Source organism: Rhinolophus hipposideros (genome assembly GCF_964194185.1).
Source record: "Rhinolophus hipposideros genome assembly, chromosome: 6".
Lineage (NCBI taxonomy): Eukaryota > Metazoa > Chordata > Mammalia > Chiroptera > Rhinolophidae > Rhinolophus > Rhinolophus hipposideros.
The window spans coordinates 13,253,260-13,270,479 of NC_138052.1; the positions used below are offsets into that span (position 1 = coordinate 13,253,260).

The 17,220-nt window shown below is 35.5% G+C and overlaps 1 protein-coding gene across 3 annotated transcripts in view; it reads right to left on the minus strand.

Moving 5' to 3' along the window:
• DPP10 (dipeptidyl peptidase like 10) overlaps nt 1–17,220 on the minus strand; it is a 649,316-nt gene that overhangs the window by 285,412 nt on the left and 346,684 nt on the right. The window lies entirely within an intron of this gene.

Sequence of the window (17,220 nt, forward strand, 5' to 3'; positions counted from 1 at the left end):
AAAAACAAAAAGCAATAATTCATTGAACTACCTAAGCAACCAAATGCTTTTATATTTGCACGTTCAATTAATCAAGGGAAAAAATAATGAAATTCTGTGGTATCCTGATTTTAGGACTGAATTTTTCTTACAGGTTGTATATTTATAGAGAAAGAAGACACTATATTAAAGACAGACTCTTATTTAGAAGTCAACTCCCAGAGTGAAAGATATTAAAATGCAATACACAAACACATAATTGATTATGTATATATATATATGTGTGTGTGTGTATATATATATATATATATATATATATATATATATATATATGAAGCTATATATAAAACTACACAGTACTTGATTGATCTTGAGCCTATAATTTGATCATTGAGTAGATGTAATGTGAGAAAAAATTGAAAATAAAATGAAGCAGAGATATTGAGATTGGAGAAATGATTTTATTTGAAATATAGACTACATTTAACTTCATAAGTGAAGCAGATTGAGTTCATGCATCAAAAGCCTACAAAATAGAAACAAAAAAATAAACTGTATATAAATTTTAGGCAAACTAGTTTGTATAGTTTTTTGCAGAGAAATACATGTATCAATAATTTTATATGCCTATGTTAGGGTAGTTTCTACAAGACTATTCTCCAGAAAACAGAAAAGGATAAAGTGAAGGTTTTCTTACTTAGAAACACCCCCAAAATAATGGGCAGGATAAGAAACTCAGAATAATCAATATTTGGCAAAGTCTGTGTGGAATAATGGAAAATATACACACATATAATTATGTGTTTCTGGTACAGAGCTCCTAAAGACTTTAAAATTTCTTGAGTGATAATCTTTTGTTATTAATAATTAGTCCCTTTTGATCATTCCTGGTTTATACTAATGAGATAACTTAAGGTATGGGGTAGGGAGGAGGGGCTAGATAGCTTCCCCTGATTAGAGGGTTAGAACTATTAACCCTACCTGGAGATTAGGAAGAGTGGAAGTGAGGAGATGAAGTTCAATCATGCATGTGGCCAATTATTATCAACCACGACTAGGTCATGAATACTCAAAAACAAAACGAAACAAAAACCTCTGAACAATTAGATTTGGAGAAGCTTCCTTGCTATTAGCTTATCAATGCATTAGAAGGTTGGCACACCCCAACTCCATAGAGGCAGAGATATGAGACCCTTCTGAATTCACTCCTTTACGTCTTCATCTGGCTCTTCATTTGTATCCTTTATAAGCCAGTAATCATAAGCGCAGTTAACTGTTGAACAACATGGGTTTGAACCGGTGGGTCCACTTATATGCAGATTTTTTCAATAAATACAGTCAGCCCTTTGCATCCTTGGGTTTCATATCTGCAGATTCAAGCAACCACAAATGGAAAACAATATTTTTGCATTCCCAACAGTGGTTTTCCACACATAGATTCCCAACTAGGGATCAGAAATACTGTTTTCGATCCCCAGTCAGTTGGGTCTGCCAATGTGAAGGGTCATCTGTAGAGACAAAAGTTACATGTGGATTTTTGACTGTGTGGAGATTGGTGCCTCTAACACTCCTACCCCTTGTTGTTCGTGTGTCAACTCTATAGCACTTTTTGTGAGTCATTCTAGCAAATCATCAAACTTGAAGGGGGATGATGGGAACCACCAAATTTGTAGCTATGTCAGGCAGAAATGCAGATAACCTGGGAATTCAGAACTTGCAGCTGGTATCTGAAGTGGTGGCAGTCACCAAGTCCTTAACCTGTGGGGCCTGCACTACCGGGGGTACTTAGTTTCAGGATTAAATTCAATAGTAGGTCACCCAGTTGGTGTCAATTGCTGTTGGAATAACACGTGTTAATCCTGAGCCAGATATGCAAGAGAGTGGAGTGGCCTGGGATAAAATATTATATGGCAATGTTAAGATTTAGAGGTTTTGACCATATATATTCATCTTTTACAGACCGTGCATAAGACACTTTAGGAGGTCAGATCAATCACTAGCAATCATTCATATAAAGAACATGTTCATTTGTTTTCAAAAATCCATTTCAATAAAAATGAAAATAACAATGATAGAGCTACTATTGATCTATCATCTATCATAAATTCTATAAATTGCTTAGCTTTTTTTATAATTCTCAGTAATTCTCAATCCTTCTTATGACAACACTGGGTGGTAGGTATCCTCATTCTTATTTTTCTCTCATTAACTTATTGTATATTGAAACTTGATAGACATCGTTAGTCTCTGGGGAGTGGGGATCTAAGGTGACCTTGAGAACACAAGGCCATCTCTCTCGACTTTATTGCATCCTGTATCAAGAGGTGTATTGTCTCATGGTAAAGAGAAATTTATTGTTATTTCAAAATCGGGTAAGAGAGGAATGCTATCATTCTGCCCTATGGAGATCAGAAAACTTTAATGCCACAGTTCTTAAACTTCTCTCAAGATCACAGGGAACATATATAACGAAAAAATACAAGAGGAATTCCTTTAGTAAGTCCTGCATTATCTCACCAGAAGAAGTTTCTTTCCGTTTTTTATGTTTTTTTCAACAGAGCTTCCCTATCTGAAGTCTGAGTTATTTAAAGAAAACCTCACCTCCCTTGTCCCCATCTCCTCTCATGTGATGTTCCTCACACAAATTAATTTCACACATTCACAGGTGCATCTCTACCTCTGGTAACAACATTTTAGTATCTTTTACAGTTCCTACAATTATCCAGTCTGGCACTTTATTAATTATCACTATGCTGCCTCCAGCTTACGCAGCACACACACCGGGACACTTTCCAAATACCTATCCAGGGGAAAACTGCTGAAGCTTCTCTGAATTTAGAGAGTTGTGCACAGGTCACTGGTGCTGCAAAGACGTGCTGCTGATGCCACATACAAGGAACACATCCTTGCAGCTTACTTAAGGAATACTGGAAGTCTCAGGCAAATCCCTGCTAGTAGAAGCCATTAATGTGATCATCTGTTGCATCTGAGAGATTAATTCTTCCTAGCAGCCACAGGACACTCCTGGGTCTACATTGACCCTACTTACAGACATAAACATAGTTTGGTTGAGTGTCAAATTTACATGACTTCGGTTTGGGGAAATTTGTTATTGCTACAAATACTATTATGTTACCTATGTATTCAATCACTTAATTACTATTGAAATAAAAGAATGCAGAAATATTTTCTGCGTGTGCTTATTAGTATTATTTAGCAATGGTGCCTAGCAGTGTATTTTTCTGACACTGAAAGTGGTAGAAAGGGCATTAACATGCATGAACTCTGCCATCTAGGAACATTGAATTAAAGCCAAGCAAGGTAAGATAAACAGAGGAAAATAAGGATGCCGGTGGTTAAACAGGACAGGAATTAAACAGGAAGACAAGACATTTGTTCAAGCTGAAAAACAAATGCATGCTTGTAAGAAGCTTAGGGAGATTGTCGTATCTCCCGTGTATGTATCATTCTATTCTACCAAGACTCATTTATTGAACATTCACAATATGATAAGCACCATGGTACACACTGAAAGCGATCCCAAGTTGAAAAATAAACTTCGCTAGACGTTTCTCCATCCTATATTGGGCGAGATAAGACAAGGACTACATTTCTCTGTAGTCCATAGTAGAGCAGGGGCCAGAAACCCAAACGACTTATGTAACTGGATATGTGGTGGAAGAATTAAGCTGTCTGAGTAAACTGAGGCCAAATGGAGTAGTCACACTATCTAAAAGAGGCAGTAGCCCCTCAGTTCCACATAAAAATTATTTTATAGGGTATATGGAATTTCTAGTGCTCCAATTATTTTTCAAGATAAGCTAGCAATCAAGTTTTAATTTAAATCTCATGATTTTTAAATGACACCCAATACTTCTAAATATATATGGGGACCAGATTCTGTCTCAGGGCTGCCAGTTTGCAAATTTTTGGTAAAGCAATAATTGCAATAAGAATGAGGGAGGGGAAAAAGATGAAATGAGACTTAAACAGCAGTATGGTACTCTTTGCATGTATTTGGTGGTAATGTAAGCAAAAACTTCATGATCCAGTGTGGTTTTCCAGTTACGTGAAATTATAGACTGCATTATGGGAATAACCTTCAGAAAAATGCATGAGTAGCTTAAAATGACTTCTGGAGAGGTGGAGGCCAGCCCCATGAATTACTGCTAATATTAATAATGCATGTATTATTGCCAATATGAATATGACAGAGTTGATCACTGTTTCCATAAATGGTGAGATTTAAAACCAAGAAAGCAACAGAATCAGATTTGAATTTAAAACAATTACTCTGGAAATTGGGGAAATGAGTTGAATCTGTTGACATCTTGAAGTCACCAGATCTGGTAAGAGGCTCTCATCCAGGTAAACAATGTTTAAAAAGTAAGAAAGAAGCAAGGGCACAGAGGAAAGAGGACATATGCAAGGGACAAAATGACTCAATGATTAGATTTGAGATTGAGAAAGAAAGATATGTACAAAAACAATTCTGGGTTTTCAAATGTTTATCACTAGGTGAAAGTTGCTACTGAAACCTAAGCTGAGAAAAAAGGGGAAAAAAATAAAGCAGCATATTTTGAGGAAAATTTTAGACATGCCAATTTTGGATGTGGAATGGTTATGACACATAGATACTCAATAGTTCAGGATTTTTTATAAAAAAAAACAAAAAAAAACTCTGCAGCTTGAGAGATACGTGGGAGAGTCATCATTAATCAGTTATGTGGGGTTTCAGATGAAAATTTATGTCTAATGCAAATCCATCCTAACCAAAAAGGAGGGGCAAAACACTTCAGAAAACGTTCTGCTGGGGGTGGATCTGTAACAATGTACTTATTATGAGTATTGTTTACTATTACTTTTACGTTATATATATGCCTGCTTTCTTTCTCTTGTAGTTTTGTTAAAATACCTTCAGCCTCCCTGATCCTTGTTCAAACTGTATTTCACTAAAATATCATTCCAATTCTCCTGTTAGCCTTACCCATCCTTTCAGCTCAAGTGATTCATCTGACCTCATATGTATATAATTATATGTGCAGTTCATTTAATCATTGATCACTGTTTCATGATTGCTCTTCTAGATTGTTTGGAACTGCAATTTACATTTTTTATTGCTACAGTAATGCTCCTATTAAGAGGATCCATTGCAATGATTCACTCTTGTCAGTAACATTATAACTAGAGAAGAAATAAGATAATGATGGCGTTCTAAGATGTCAGACATTGAAGATCATGGCAAGAAATCATTAGACACAAAGTTGAATGTCAGAAGTATCAGAAAATATAAAATATACAGTGTTATGCCTTGATCCTGAGAAAGGACTGAACAAAAGGAGAAGAATGAGATGGGGTTAAAATTAACAGAAGTTGGGAAGAAAGACTTGGTTTCCTTAAGATTGAGAAATGATAGAATCATAGGAACTATGCAGGTCAGGTGAGTGTTTTTCTAGACCTTATAATAAGCTGGTGATTAAAACAAACAAACAAACAAACAAACAAACAAACAAAAAATTGTCCAGAAAATTGAGCTGGACAATCCTTTAAGACTTAAAGTGTAGGTGGGCACATTTTCTCTCTTTTTTTTAATTTATTGGGGTGACAATTGTTTTTAAAATTACATAGATTTCAGGTGTATAATTTTGTATTACATCATCTATAAATCCCATTGTGTGTTCACCACCCAGAGTCAGTTCTCCTTCCATCACCATATATTTGATCCCCCTTACCCTCATCTCCCACCCCCACCCACCTTATCCTCTGGTGACCACTAAACTATTGTCTGTGTCTATGAGTTTTTGTTTCTCATTTGATTGTCTTGTTCTTTTGTTGTTTTTGGTTTATATACCACATGTCAGTGAAATCACATGGCTCTCTGCTTTTTCTGTCTGACTGATTTCACTTAGCATCATACTCTCAAGATCCATCCATGTTGTCACAAATGTTCCTATATCATCTTTTCTTACCGTCAAATAGTATTCCATGGTGTATATATACCACAACTTCTTTATCCATTCATCTATCGAAGGACACTTTGGTTGTTTCCATGTCTTGGGCACCATAAAGAAAGCTGTAATGAACATTGGAGCACACGTGTCTTTATGTATAAATGACTTCAAATTCTTTGGGTAAATACCCAGGAGAGGGCTTGCTGGGTCATATGGTAATTCTATTTGTAATTTTTTGAGGAACCTCCACACTGCCTTCCATAGCGGCTGCATCAGTCTGCATTCCCATCAACAGTATATGAGGGTTCCTTTTTCTCCACAGCCTCTCCAACACTTGTTACTATTTGTCTTGTTGATGCTAGCCATTCTGACTGGGGTGAGGTGATATCTCATTGTGGTTTTTATTTGCATTTTTCTGGTGATTAGTGATGTTAAGCATTCTTTCATATGTCTATTTGCCATTTGTATGTCCTCTTTGGAGAAATGTCTCTTCAGGTCCTCTGCCCATTTTCCAATTGTTTTTTTGTTGTTGTTGAGTTTCATGAGTTCCTTGTATATTTTGAATATTAGCCCCTTATGGGAGGCACTGTTTGCAAAAAACTTCTCCCATTCAGTTGGTTGCCTCTTTATTTTGTCGATGGTTTCTTTTGCTGTGCAGAAGCTTTTAAGTTTCATATAGTCCCATTAGTTTACTTTAGCTTTTACTTCCATTGCCTTTGGAGTCAAATTCATAAAATGCTCTTTAAACCTAAGGTCCATAAGTTTAGTACCTATGTTTTCTTCTATGCAGTTTATTGTGTCAGGTCTTATGCTTAAGTCTTTGATCCATTTTTGTACCAAAATTAATTCAAAATTGATCAAAGTCTTAAGCACATTTTCAATAGATAGAGAATGATGAAAACAAGAAAGTAAGTCTTAGGTGGACCCTATAGTCTTTTTTTGCTTCTCCCTCAACCTCCACCCCACCAAACTCTCTCTCTCCACACACACACACACACACACACACACACACACACACACACACACACGTTTAATTTACGTTTAATTTATTTGGGCTATAAGTCACCTCATTACCAAGTTTCATTTTTAATGCATTGATACTTGACAAAAATGTTTAGAAAAGTCATCTCTTATTCTAAAAAGATAACAATATTGATTTTTCAAATATGTGATTAAGTATATATTATGAATATGTTTCTTTTACAGTTAAATCTGTAAGTGATCATGAAACAAATATGAGGGAGAGATTTAGAAAGCCAATCGAGCTTATGTGGATGGGGAGAGAGAGAATGGCTACTATCCAGTGGACAAAGAGGAAAAGACGATCAGGTGAAGAAAAGAGGGTAACTGAATTGTGGTCCACAGGATATGCCAAAGACATGCTCTCTTTCTCTGTCTAGTTTCAAATGAAAGGAAAGAGGAAGAGGAAAATTGATTGCTTTTTATCATATAACTCTAAACAAAGCCATAACTGTATTTATAGGCAAGGAACTTCAAAGTCAGATATTTTATTGAGTATTTTTCAATGCTCGCTTTTCTTAACTGCCTAGTTACTTAGTATAATGCTTAAATGATATTTCTTTGTAAAACCCACAGCATTCATGTTGTATAAACATAATAGATGACCTTTCTCTTTTTTTTCTTGTCATCATGTATTTTATTGATGCTAGAATGTTTTGTAAAACAACTCAATGCAGAAAATATTATGGTACAAGTAATAAGTAGTATTGAACTCTATTGAATCAGTACCAACAAACCCATAGAGAATACCTCACAGACATCTTTATTGCTCAATAAATGTGAACAGCTAAATTAATCTTTTATTGACTTGGATCACAGGCCATACACTAAAATATTTAAAAAACAAGTTTTATTTTTAATAGAAGGTGAAAACTAATGGCCTCTAAATTCTATTAACATAAAAAATTAGAGGTAGACAAGGTGACTTTCAAGAGAAGAGCACCAATATTCCTCCACCTAAAAAGTCAATAAATCAGAAAACTTTGGTGGGAGACAGAAGGAAAGGGATATTGTAAGTTGTATATGTATGCAAATAATTTCTTTGAAGTTCAGTTTGTGCTAGTCTACTGATTCTTCAAATAGCCTTAATGCTTTCCAATCATATTTCAAACATTCTCCTCTTAAAAGATGCTTTTACATTCAGGTACAGCCACACTAAAGAATATAGCATATATAAATAAATTAAAAATTATGGAAGTCCTAAAAAATATAACATTAGAGATACTGGATGGGGTTTCCTCATCATGGCCTAATATAATATGTTCAATATAATGCTTAAAAGATAAGATAGGTGGAGTAGAGTTCTCCAGCATCAAATTGCTTACGTTTGTTTTTTCTATAGAGTTAATATTTCAAAATATGATATGCACATTTCAAGCATTTATGTCAGTAACATGATTTTATTTCTGGCATAGGCAAGCAGATGGCTACTGAGAACTTTGCAATTGCTGTATTTTTAAAAAGATAGGACAATACAATGACTAATATTGCTTTATAAAAATATTTAAATTTGTTTTATAAATCAATGCCTATTTAAAATGCATATGGCATCATTAGTTAAACATTACCAGTAATAATCCCACAAAACAAGAGCAAACAGAGTTTAGTAACTAAAAGGAATCTTATTTGTTATATATTCTGATATATTCCTCACCAATACCATGTTTGCTATCAACTTGTTCCTATTTTCTATCTTTGATATTATTGTGTGTATAGATAGATAGATAGATAGATAGATAGATAGATAGATAGATAGATAGATAGAGTAAGACTTATTAATGTTTTTTATCTTAATGGACCTTGGGTGCACAGAAATAGATTAATCATAACTTTTGTCTTTTGACATAGTGCCATCCACAGTAGATTTAGCAAATAAAAATATGGGATGACCAGTAAAATTTTAATATCATATAACAACAAATCTATTGTAATTAATGAAAATAATGATAAAGCTTATAAACTTGAAAACAACATGAAAAGCATGTAATATCCTACAGTAGTCATGAACATGAGTGAACTACAGCTACAGCTATGTAAATATGCATAAACCAGTAACAATGCAGAGTGATAAAGGAAAGAATAAGATCATGGATTGACTGATACCTCCATTAAAATTTTAAAACAGACTAAACACTGTTTTTAAACAAACATATGTACACATATATATGCATATATGAGCATGTACTCATATTTGTCTATACATATGTATTATAACTCACTTTGATACATGTATATAGATGTGCATATATAATTACATATGCATTACATATATATATATAATTTATATACCCATATATTCATATATGTGTATATATATGTGTGTGTGTGTATACACACACATATATGTGTATATATACATATGTGTATACACACATATATGTATATGTGTATATATACATGTATATACACAATACATATGTATATATACATATACATATGTGTGTGTGTATATATATGTATATATATATATATATATATATATATATATACAGTTTTCTGATGCACGTGCAACCATCTTCTTATGGTAAATATCTAGGGAGGAATATGTGGGTAGTAGAGCATGTGAATATTCTACTTTACACAATAATGACAAACTGTTACCCAAAGTAAAAACACAAATTACACTCCAGCTAGCAACGTGTAGAAGGCCCTGTTCTACACAATCTTTCCAATACTAAGTGATATCGTAGTTAAAGTTTTGCCAGTGGAATAGGTGCAAAATATCATCTCCTTGTTGACCATTATACATTTTCTATGTATAAGTTTTGTTAAACATCTACTTATTTATCTATCAATAATATGTGTTTCTTTTGTGAAAAATCTATATTTTTGTTCATTTACAATTGAATTGGATGAGGTTTTTGTATTAATCACATTAACCTTTCCACAATTAATTAATGCTTTTCATCATGGCATTATCATTTCCTATTTGCCATTCTTTAGTTGGCTAAAGTATCTGCACACTCTAATTTTATATGAGATTATAATAAATATGGGATGGAAACAAGATTTAAAAATTAAAGGAAAGTTTCTGAGTATACAATTCATTTGAAAAACCAAGAAATAATAAGGCATAGATTTTAGCTTTGAACATAACACTTCTTGAGTATGTTAACAAGTGGACTATTATTACGCTTATGCTCAAGACACCTAATAATAATAATAAATAAAGATTCTCCATTTCCTGATCATTTGTCAATCTCCATTTAATTTTATAAGCAGATATAATAAATGTCTCTTCTCTGCCAAAGCAAAGAGCAATAATAAAGGAAAAGAGTAATTTCAGATACACTCCCTGGTGGCATAGCACTTCTCTGCTTAGTTGGGGAAAGAAAGAGAGCCTGTAAAATCAAGCCAAATCGAATGGTGTGACAATAAGGAACAACAGGAGTCTGGCCCCAGATTCAATTTCTTAAGCCCAAATTCCCACCCCTGGACTAAGAACAAAGTTCTCTTCTCATCTCATGATCAGAGGTGCAAACACTACGGATCTCCTCAATGGTGCTTAGGAGCTCTGTTAGACATTGACCACAAATCCAAGGATGAATACAAAAATAATTTACAGAGCGAACTAGTTTAAGAGTTGAGTTGTAGGGACATCATCAAAATGGCAGTGTGAGGTGAGCCTCTGTAAAGCTCCCCTGGAATTTACAACTCATCAAACAACAATAACTCCACAAAGGACTCCCTGCACAGCAGACAGGCAAGATGAAGAGGCCCACTACTGAATTCACCTAAAGGTGGGAGAATCGCGCGAGCGGGGGAGAAGGGAAGGGAGAAGTATGGAGACGGAGCCGGGCAGGCGCAGGACGCAGACCTAGCTCAGTGCTCGGAGCTCGCTGCATCCCAGAACTACCGCAGCTGCAGGAGAGGGAAGAACTCGGATTGCTAGGGCTCCGCTTATGGCCCACAGGACTGAGGGGGCAGCATATAACATGGCTGAACCCAACGCTCACGGCAGAGACCTCGGAGCAAAGACTGAGGGAAGAAGGCTGAAAACGGTGCTTTAAGCCCTCACTGCCAAGCAGAGAATGGAAGCCTTAGGCACTGAGATTAGCCGCCCCCTCCTTACCCTCCCAGAGATCGGCCCGCCCCCACCTGCCTGGTGATAGAAGCGGAACAGTAGCAGTGTCAGATCAAAAGAACAGAATATTTGCTGTTCTGAGAACTGTGGACCATAGACACAGATTCGAAGCCCACCTAGTTCTGGCAAAAAGGAGGGAGCTGTGGAAGCAGGACCAGCTGTGGTGGTGGTCGTGCCCATTGCTCTGGGCCACCTCTCACAACTCACCCCGCCCCTGGCCCCACCTATCTGGGCAGATCCCTGCAGGAGTAAACAGAACTGCTAAAACATACAGGCTCTGAATCTGGTGCAGAAAGAGCTTTGGAACTTCAAAATCTCTCAGCATCCCCACAGGGACCTAGGGCCCTAAGACCCAGGTGAACTGTTAACAGAGGAGAAGCCCGTTTCCCAGGGAATCCTCCCATTGTGTGAGATGCTGGAATAGTGCAGAGAAAACATAGCACTGCTATGTGAGATAGGAAAAAAAAAGGCTGCAGTTGGAAAGAAAATAAAACATTCTACCAACAAGTATTGGAACACAAAAGAAAGACATTTTCCTATCAATCTTTTGCAGAAGCCACTCCTGTAGATGTCTAGGAAGAGAAATAATACACCAGTAATTGCCAAGAATAACCAAGGAGAAAAAAAAAAAACACCTCAGAAAGAAAGTGAAAAGTCTCCAGAAAATGAACATAAACATATGGAAATGTGTGACTTAAATGACAGAGAATTCAAGATTGCAGCTCTGAAAAAACTCAACAAGATGCAAGAAAACACAGAATGACAATTTAATGAACTCAAAATCACAATCAAAAAACAACATGAGCATTTTACGAAAGAGACTGAAATTTTAAAAAAGAACGAAACGGAATTTCTGGAGATTAAGAACTCAATAGAAGAAATTAAGAATGAAATGACCAGCTTAGGTAGTAGAGTTGACCAGATGGAGGAAAGAATCAGTGACATCGAAGATAGAAACCTGGAACTCACACAAATCGAAGAAGAAAGAGACTTGAGACTTAAAAGAAATGAAAGAACTCTACAAGAACTTTCTGACTCTATCAGAAAGAGCAATATAAGAATAATGGGTTTACCAGAAGGAGAAGAAAGAGAGAAGGTAACAGAGAATATATTCAAACAAATTGTTGATGAGAACTTGCCAAACTTGTGGACAGAACTGGATCCTCAAATCCAAGTAGCAAATAGAACACCTAATTACCTCAATCCCAACAGACCTTCTCCAAGGCACATTGTATTGGAGCTGTCTAAAATCAACAACAAAGAAAAAATCCTCAAAGCAGACAGGGAAAAGCAAAAAGTAACCTACAAAGGAAAACCCATTAGATTATCATTAGATTTTTCAGCAGAAACTCTACAAGCCAGGAGCAAGTAGAACCAAATATTCAAACTATTGAAAGAGAGAAATTATGAGCCAAGAATAATGTACCCAGAAAGAATATCCTTTAAATATTAATGAGGAATAAAGATCTTTCCAGACATACAGAAGCTGAGGGAATTTTCTAATGCACGACCTGCACTACAAGAAATACTAAAGGAGGCTATTCGACCACCAACAACAGGGACAATTTGTGACAACATACTAAGGGGTACAGTAAAGGCCTGAACCGGAGGATGAGAATGGAGAAAGTACGTGTGCTGAAGAAAATGGAATACTCTAAATATCAAACTTTCTTTTACATAAACTTAAGTGTAACCACTCAAAAAAAAAAAATCCAGAACTGAAATATATACTGTAATAAGAGAAGAAACAGAGGGAAACATCACAGAATACCACCACACAGAAATAATAGACAACAACAAAAAGGCAAAGAAACAATGGAGACACAGCCTTACCAGAAAACTAAAGATAGAATGACAGTTAATCCTCACATATCAATAATCACCCTAAATGTAAATGGACTGAACTCACCAATAAAAAGGCACAGAGTAGCAGATTAAATAAAAAACTAAACCCAACCATATGCTGTCTACAAGAGACACATCTCAGCTAGAAGGACAAGTATAGACTCAAAGTGAAAGGGTGGAAATTGACACTCCAAGCAAATGGTACCCAGAGAAAATCAGGTGTAGCCATAATGATATCAGATGAAACAGACTTCAGAGTGAAAAATAACAAGAGACAAAGATGGACATTTTATAATGGTAAAGGGGACTATACAACAAGAAGACATAACAGTCATCAATATTTATGCCCCCAATCAGTGAGCACTGAAATATACCAAGCAACTACTAACAGAACTAAAGGGAGAAATTGACCAAAGCACAATTATACTAGGGGACTTAAATACATCATTGACAGCTATGGATAGATCATCCAAATGGAAAATAAATAACGAAATAGCAGCCCTAAATGACACATTAGATGGAATGGACATAATTAAAATATATAGAGAACTTCATCCTAAAACATCGGACTATACATTCTTTTCGAGTGTACATGGAACATTCTCAAGGATAGACCATATATCGGGGCATTAAAGCAGCCTCAGCACATTTAAGAAGATTGAAATCATACCAAGCATATTCTCTGATCACAAGGCTTTGAAATTGGATATCAACTGCGAAAAGAAAGCAGGAAAAAGCACAAATACATGGAGATTAAACAACATACTTTTAAAGAACGACTGGGTCAAAAAGAAATTAGAGGAGAGATCAAAAGATACATAGAAACAAATGACAATGAAAATGCATCCTACCAAAATTTTGGGGATGCAATGAAAGCAATTTTAAGAGGGAAATTTATATCATACAGGCCTATCTCAAAAAACAAGAAAAATCCCAACAAATAACCTCATGTTACACCTTAAAGAACTAGAAAAAGAAGAAAAAGTGAAACCCAAGGTTAGCAGAAGAAAGGAAATAACAAAAATCAGAGCAGAACTAAATGAAATAGAGACCAAAAAGACAACAGAAAAAATTAATATGACAAAGAGCTGGTTCTTTGAAAAGATTAACAAAATCGACAAACCCTTGGCTAGACTCACTAAGATAAAAAGAGAGAAGACACTAATTAACAAAGTCAGAAATGAAAAAGGGGAAGTTAACACGGACACCACAGAAATACAAAGGATCATCCAAGAATACTACGAAGAACTATATGCCACCAAATTCAATAACCTAAAAGAAATGGACAAGTTCTTAGAAACGTATAGCCTTCCAAGGCTGAACCATGAAGAACTGGAAAATCTAAACAGGCCGATCACCAGTAACGAAATTGAATCAGTCATCCAAATCCTTCCCAAAAGCAAAAGTCAGGGACAAGATGGCTTCACTAGTGAATTCTACCAAACCTTCAAAGAGGATTTAATACCAATCCTGCTCAAACTCTTCCAAAAAATTGAATAAGAAACAGTACTCCCTAACTCATTTTATGAAGCCAACATTACCCTGATACCAAAACCTGGTAAGGACAACACAAAAAATGAAAACTACAGACCAATATCTCTGATGAATACCGATGCAAAAATCCTAAACAAAATTCTTGCAAATAGAATACAACAATGCATTAAAAAGATTACTCATCACTACAAAGTGGGGTTCATCCCCAGGGCAAAAGGATGGTTCAACATGCGCAAATCCATCAATGTGATACATCACTTAAACAAAATAAAGGACAAAAATCATATGATTATATCAATTGATGCAGAGAAAGCATTTGACAAGATACAACATCCATTTATGATTAAAACACTTAATAAAATAGGTATAGAAGGAAAATACCTCAACATAATAAAGGCCATATATGACAAGCCCTCAGCTAATCTCAAAATTAATGGTGAAAAACTGAAACCCTTTGCTCTACATTCAGGAACATGACTGGGCTGTCCCCTATCACCTCTGCTTTTCAACATAGTGTTGGAAGTCCTTGACAGAGCAATCAGACAAGAGAAAGAAATAAAAGGCATGCAAATTGGGAATGAAGAAGTTAAAATATCACTCTTTGCAGATGACATGATGCTATATATAGAAAACCCTAAAGACTCCACCAAAAAGCTGTTAGAAACAATCAACAGATACAGTAAAGTTGCTGGTTACAAAATGAATGTACAAAAATCCATTGCTTTCCTATATACTAACAATGAAATGTCAGAAAAATAAATACAAAAAACAATTCCCTTTGCAATTGCAGCAAAAAACATAAAATACCTAGGAATAACTTAACCAAGGATGTGAAAGACCTATATGCTAAAACCTACAAGACATTTTTGAAAGAAATTGAAGAAGACACAAAGAAATGGAAAGACATTCCATGCTCATGGATGGGAAGAATCAACGTAGTTAAAATGGCCATATTACCCAAAGCAATATACAGATTTAATGCAATCCCCATCAAAATCTCAATGGCATTTTTGAAAAAAATAGAACAAACATCATCAGATTTGTTTGGAACCACAAAGACCCCGAATAGCGAAAGCAATGTTAAGGAAAAAGAACAATACTGGAGGTATCCCGCACCCTGACTTTAGCTTGTACTACAGGGCTACAATAATCAAAACAGCATGGTATTGGCAGAAAAACAGACACATAGACCAATGGAATAGAATTGAGAACCCAGAAATAAAACCACATAAATATGGACAGATCATTTTTGACAAAGAAGCTAAAAACATACAATGGAGGAAAGACAGCCTCTTCAATAAATGGTGCTGGGAGAATTGGATAGCTACGTGCAAAAGAATGAAACTGGACTGCTATCTGTCACCATGTACCAAAATTAATTCAAAATGGATCAAAGACTTAAGCATAAGACCTGACACAATAAACTGCATAGAAGAAAACATAGGTAGTAAACTTATGGACCTTAGGTTCAATGAGCATTTTATGAATTTGACTGCAAAGGCAAGGGAAGTAAAAGCTAAAGTAAACTAATGGGACTATATGAAACTTAAAAGCTTCTGCACAGCAAAAGAAACCATTGACAAAATAAAGTGGCAACCGACTGAATGGGAGAAGATTTTTGCAAACAGTGCCTCCCATAAGGGGCTAATATCCAAAATATACAAGGAACTCATGAAGCTCAACAACAAAAAAAACAACACAATTGAAAAATGGAAAGAGGACCTGAAGAGACATTTCTCCAAAGAGGACATACAAATGGCAAATGGACGTGAAAAAAATGCTCAACATCACTAATCATCAGAGAAATGCAAATAAAAACCACAATGAGATATCACCTCACCCCAGTCAGAATGGCTAGCATCAACAAGACAAATAGTAACAAGTGTTGGAGAGGCTGTGGAGAAAAAGGAACCCTCATACACTGTTGGTGGGAATGCAGACTGATGCAGCCGCTATGGAAGGCAGTGTGGAGGTTCCTCAAAAAATTACGAACAGAATTACCATATGACCCAGCAATCACTGTCTTGGGTTTCTACCATAAAACTGAAAACATTTATCCATAAAGACACGTGTGCTCCAATGTTCACTGCAGCTTTGTTTACGGTGGCCAAGACATGGAAACAACCAAAGTGTCCTTCGATAGATGAATGGATAAAGAAGTTGTGGTATATATACACAATGGAATACTATTTGGCAGTAAAAAAAGATAATATAGGAACATTTGTGACAACATGGATGGATCTTGAGAGTATAATGCTAAGTGAAATCAGTCAGACAGAAAAAGCACAGAACCCTATGATTTCACTGATATGTGGTATATAAACTAAAAACAACAAAAGAACAAGACAAACAAATGAGAAACCAAAACTCATAGACACAGACAATAGTTTAGTAGTTACCTGAGGGTAAAAGGGTTGGGGAGAGGGAGATGAAGGTAAGGGGGATCAAATATATGGTGATGGAAGGAGAACTGACTCTGGGTGGTGAACACACAATGGGATTTATAGATGATGTAATACAGAATTGTACACCTGAAATCTGTGTAATTTCACTAACAAATGTCACCCCAATAAATTAAAAAAAAGAGTTGAGTTGTTATGTACTAACCTTACATTTTAATGGCCCCAAACCAAAGGAATTTCTTGTATTGTCCACTTTCTAATAAATGTTCATTAAGAGTTTCAATGTTTATGAAATGCATAAAATGCTCAGATCAACTGTTTTCTACACATTTTTAAATGCCCAGATGAAGACTTCATTAAGCCAAAAGCATAAATAGGGCACCTAGTTTGCATGCTTCTTTTCTTTCTTCTTCTTCTTCTTTTTTTATCATTAATTTATTTCACT